Source organism: Herpailurus yagouaroundi, unplaced genomic scaffold, assembly GCF_014898765.1.
Source record: "Herpailurus yagouaroundi ecotype Mexico unplaced genomic scaffold, PumYag 182, whole genome shotgun sequence".
NCBI classification, from domain to species: domain Eukaryota; kingdom Metazoa; phylum Chordata; class Mammalia; order Carnivora; family Felidae; genus Herpailurus; species Herpailurus yagouaroundi.
In genome coordinates, this window is record NW_024412413.1 from 16,000,770 (window position 1) to 16,006,074 (window position 5,305).

The window sequence follows — 5,305 nt, forward strand, 5'->3', positions numbered from 1 at the left end:
GTCCCAAAAATAAATAAACGTTGAAAAAAAAATTTTTTTTAAAGAATATGAGTTTTTAAAAGGAAATGAGAATAGTGATTATGGTAGGTAGATTGCAATTAATATTCCCAATTCTTTGCCCTTCCTGTATCCATGCCCTTTACAAGTTGGTTTTGCAGCTCTTCCATGGAAGGCTGGAGACCGTTTCCCCATGTCTTGAACTGAGGAGGCCTTATAGATTGTTCCGGCTGATAGAGAATGCGGTAGAAGTGTTGGTATGCTAGTTCCAGGCAGAGGCTCCAACAGCCATGGTCCACATCTGTTCTCTCCACCCATCACTGCACATGAACAAGCCAGGGCTGCATGAGAGACCACATCGAAGGAAGCCCAGCTGTTCCATCCGAGGCCATCCTAGGCCAACCTACAGCCAACAACCTGTCACACTTGAGAGAGTCCAGCCAAGACCAGCAGAGCAACCTAGCCAAGCCCTAGCTGTCTGAATACGCCTATGCAAGCCCCCAAGACCAGATGAACTACTCAGTTATCCCACAGACCTGTGAGCAACACTATTTGTGTTGTTTTAAAATACAGAGTTTGAAGTGGCTTGTTACACAGCAATGGCTAACTGACAAAAAAAATGCAGGACACTTTTAGAGCAAGACGGGGCCTCTTTTACCAAAACTCAATACCTAATGTCCATAATTTTAGTTATGTACACAACAGCTAAGTTTGTAAACTAGCTCTGCCAGCTTGGCCCCACACAGTGTTTTTTTTAAAAACAGAAACCATTTAAAATCAGGGGATTTCACATAGAAATCCAAACTTCTGATTCCTCTAGAAAGATCTAGAAGTCAGACAAACTTGGGCACCCAAAATACCACATGCCAAGGGGGACCACACTTCCAGGATTTCCCAGAACAAAGTTTATACCTGTTGTCCTGGCATAATTAACAAGAGTGTTCTAAAAAGCGTCCTGGTTTGGACAATAAATTATACGGTTACCCCACCTATGACCAACCATCTAGAGGCCCTGAGGAGTGGCTGCCCCAACTGGCACTCCAGTTGGCCATCTTCTCTGTCCTCCTAATCCACTGCTTCGATGCATCTGCGTGTGAGGTGACTTTACAAAAGGATGCGAATGCATAAATAAATTGGGCTGCAACAGTATCAGGCAAATAATACCAGACCAACCAGATCCGCCACAGGCCACGCTGCCCCGAGGACTTTCTTTGGCCGTGGAAACAGAAACTTCACAAAGGAAAGTTTGCTAAGGAGAACACAGTCCATCAAATATGGACAATGATGACATGAATGAAACTCTTATCTCCAAACACTTCTCCCAAAAGTCACATATTGCAACCGGATCTGACCTAGAACTCTAAGTCCCAATGTCCCATGTCCTTGTCTTAGCCAGAACGGTTTTCTCTTACTAGACTGCTCTTCCCTCTCTCCTCATCTCTGCCCAAAGGCCAAAGCATCCTTCAACGCCAAGCCTAAAGTTACCTCCTTTCCATGGCTTTCCCTAACATCTGTCAGATAATCATGCTATATTACTGTTACTTGGGAACGTGTGTCTCTCTCCCTTCTTAGATGGGGAGCTCTCTGAGGGTGAGGGATCTTTATATCCCTGGTCTGGCATGTGGCAGGCACATCACAGATGCTGCCTGAGTCGAGGTGAGAATGAAATGAAAAATCTCCGTAAAGGTGAATACACCCAATTGAAAACAACAGAGTCAGGGAGGACCGGGGTGGGTGAAGGCAATCAAAGAGGACTCGGCCTGACCTGTAATTTGTCAACAAGAAGAAACCATTCGTGTATCACTTGCATAATTGAAAATTACTTTAAAAAAACAGAGACGGCTCCAAGCATGCAAATAGTCTCCATGGCAGGTAATCTATAAATAATTTTTATCTGGTTTCCATACGCATTTGAAAAAAAGCTGGCTTGAAAGAAAACTTTTTAAATTATCTTTATAAAAGGCTAAGAACACAGTGGGAGCTGTATGCCATTGTAAATAAAGAGCGCATCACTCAAGAACAAAAGAGGGCAGACTATGGATATTGGGAACAGGGGAGGAAATCCATGGGTGACTGGTCCTTCTTATGTGCCCAGGATTCCTCTGAGTGCTTAATTTACTCCAGCTCTTCTGCAAGCAGAAAATTAAGGGTCAGTTGGGTAATAAATTTCCCGTTAGACCTAACTCTTAGAAGCCCAGGTCTGTTTTCAACACAGATAGAGTCCGAACACCTTCCTGAAAGATTGCTGAAAGAATAAGATTCTTTCAAAATTGTTATTATGCTGACAAGTGGCTCTGTCTCCTCTATGGACGAGTCAGTTTTGAGGCCAAGACGAAAATGACAGAAGCGTCTGTCCACTTAGGAGCAGCCAAACCAAGTCCCTGCCAAAGGCGTGCCCTTGGCTTCCAGGATTGAAGGAGAGACCTTGACGTGAGTCAGCTGAGTTGCTAGGCGATGCTACTTTGAGGTTAAAAAATGCTTTCATTTTTTATGAAAAATGCAAAAGAGCATTTGCAAAAGAGCAGGAAAGTTGGACTGGGGATAGCTGAGTGAAAAAAAAAAAAAAGGTGCTTTACTGGATATTAAGAGGCCACCGTGGGGTGGGGCCATCCAGCTGGGGCATCCCAGCTTCCCTCTGCCTTCTGAAACTACAAGTACTTCCCTTATCCAAAGCAAGGGCACAGAGGACACCTGGATGCTTTGGCCATCATGCCAACCAGTAGCAGGGCTCCAGTTCTGACTGGAGTGCCCTCCAGGAGTAGTTAAGAATATGAGCTCCAGAGTAAGACTGGCTCAGGGAGAGTCCCTAGTCTGCAACCAGCTGGTTACATGAGAGACATTCACCCAGTCTCAGTCCCCAGTGCCCTCACCCCTTCCACAAAACAGTTGGATCCTTGAACATGGGGATGAAAGGCACTGACCCTCCCCCACCATGGAGTCAAAACTAGGGATCTAACTTTTGACTCCCCAAAAGCCCAACTACTAATAGCCTACTGTTGACCAGAAACTTTACTGATAACATAGTTGACTAACATGTATTTTGTATATGTATTATACACTTTGTTCTTACAATAAAATAAGCTGGAGAATAGAAAATGTTAAGAAAATCCTAAGGGAGGGGTGCCTGAGTGGCTCAGGAGGTTAAGCGTCCGACTTCGGCTCAGGTCATGATCTCACAGTTCGTGAGTTCGAGCCCCGCGTTGGGCTCTGTGCTGACAGCTCAGGGCCTGGAGCCCTCTTCAGATTCTGTGTCTCCCTCTGTCTGCCCCTCTGCTGCTTGCACTCTGTCTCTTGCATTGTCTCAAAAATAAATAAACATTTTTAAAAAGTTTATAAAAAAAGAAAATCCTATGGGAGAGAAAATACGTTTCTAGTGCTGTACTGTATTTATTAAAGAAAATTTGTATGTAAGGGGGCCTGCTCAGTTCGAACGTGTGTTGTTCAAGGGTCAACTGTACTTATGTAATGTCATCTCTGAGTCCAGCCTGGTACAGAGATACAGCAGAGGAGAGACACGCGTCCCACCCTCACGAGGCCTGCACACCAGTGGGGGCTAGCGGCACGTGGAAGAGACTGCAGACAGCCTGCCCCTCTTCCTCCCAGGAACACAATCTCCCAGGTATTGGCTGTTCTGCTGGAGACCATGGGCTGTGAGGACAGACACGAGTCAGCGGGGAAGGGCTCAGCCACAGGTGGCTGCGGCTATGCTGTGTCTGTCACTGCCGTCCACAGTCACCTCCCAGTAGCCCAAGGGGCTGCTCCCCAGCACTGCTCCTTTCTGGGGAGGGGTTGAAGCCTTGAGCTTTAAGGGGCCTAGATCCCAGCATTCTATGTCCCTAGTGGGTAAGGATGAGAGAAACTATGTGAGAGCCTCAAATAAATAATAACAAGTATTTGTGTGCTTAGGGAAGTCAGTGTTGTACTTTGAAAACTTGCAAATTAGTCCTAGAATGTTAGTATGCTCCCATTCGGTGCTCTTTTCCTCCTTCTGGTCTTTGTTCTTCACTCTCTGTGGCAGACACTTGCTTTGTGCCCCACATCATCCTCTCCCCCCTCCTTATGGCCATAGCACCTGGATTCTGTTTGGGGGAAATCATCTCTTCCCTACTCTCAGACCAGGTGTTACAAGGAAAGTGGACTCACTCTGGTTCTAGGAAATGAACACATGTCTCAGGCTCAAGTTCCTTCCCCTCCGACCACCGTGACGGATTCAAGAACATGACATGACGTACAGTCATGCCAAGTGGAGCTAATGAGACTCATTTCTGGGGTCGTTCTTTGAGTTAACAGGGAAGCGAACACCTTGTTTTTTTCTGGACTCCAAGGTGGAAAGATGCAGGCTAGAGCTGAAGGTGTCTTGCTAGGATGGAAAGAGTCTATCTGTGTAGACAGCCAGCCCAAAGGGGGCAGTGCGGAGGGATGGAGGTGGGGAAACCAATGCCAGTGACACAGTCTGAGCTCCGACTAAGCTGTATAGGTAGCCAGTCCTGCTCTGCTCTTGTTGGTTATATGAGACAATACACTTCCTTCTTGCTCAAGCTAGTTCACTTCTGTCACAGGTCACAGAAAGAGTCCTCACTGATGCGTTCTCATTTTCCCAACTCACCAACACGATCTGACACTGAAAGTCACTTGCCTGGCAATCAAGTTCAAAAAAAAAAAAAAAGTCCCAAATCATGCCTGCCAGCTCACAGAAGAACTGGTACCTGCTTTCTGTGAACATATTGCCAGGTTTGGATTGTTGCACTGATCTAGGATTTTAACACTACTGGTAGCATTATGTTATTTTCTCCATAAAAATCTATTGGCTAGGAATTTACCCAAGGGATACAGGAGTACTGATGCCTAGGGGCACTTGTACCCCAATGTTTATAGCAGCGCTCTCAACAATAGCCAAATTATGGAAAGAGCCTAAATGTCCATCAACTGATGAATGGATAAAGAAATTGTGGTTTATATACACAATGGAGTACTACGTGGCAATGAGAAAGAACGAAATATGGCCCTTTGTAGCAACGTGGATGGAACTGGAGAGTGTGATGCTAAGTGAAATAAGCCATACAGAGAAAGACAGATACCATATGGTTTCACTCTTATGTGGATCCTGAGAAACTTAACAGAAACCCATGGGGGGGGCGGGGGGAAGGAAAAAAAAAAAGAGGTTAGAGTGGAAGAGAGCCAAAGCATAAGAGACTCTTAAAAACTGAGAATAAATTGAGGGTTGATGGGGGGTGCGAGTATGGGGAGGGTGGGTGATGGGTATTGAGGAGGGCACCTGTTGGGATGAGCACTGGGTGTTGTATGGAAA

The 5,305-nt window shown here is 45.7% G+C and overlaps 1 protein-coding gene across 1 annotated transcript in view; it reads right to left on the reverse strand.

Annotated features, from left to right (window-relative positions):
* TCP11L2 (t-complex 11 like 2) overlaps positions 1 to 5,305 on the reverse strand; it is a 41,781-nt gene that overhangs the window by 2,869 nt on the left and 33,607 nt on the right. The gene's annotated exons all lie outside the window — the stretch shown is intronic.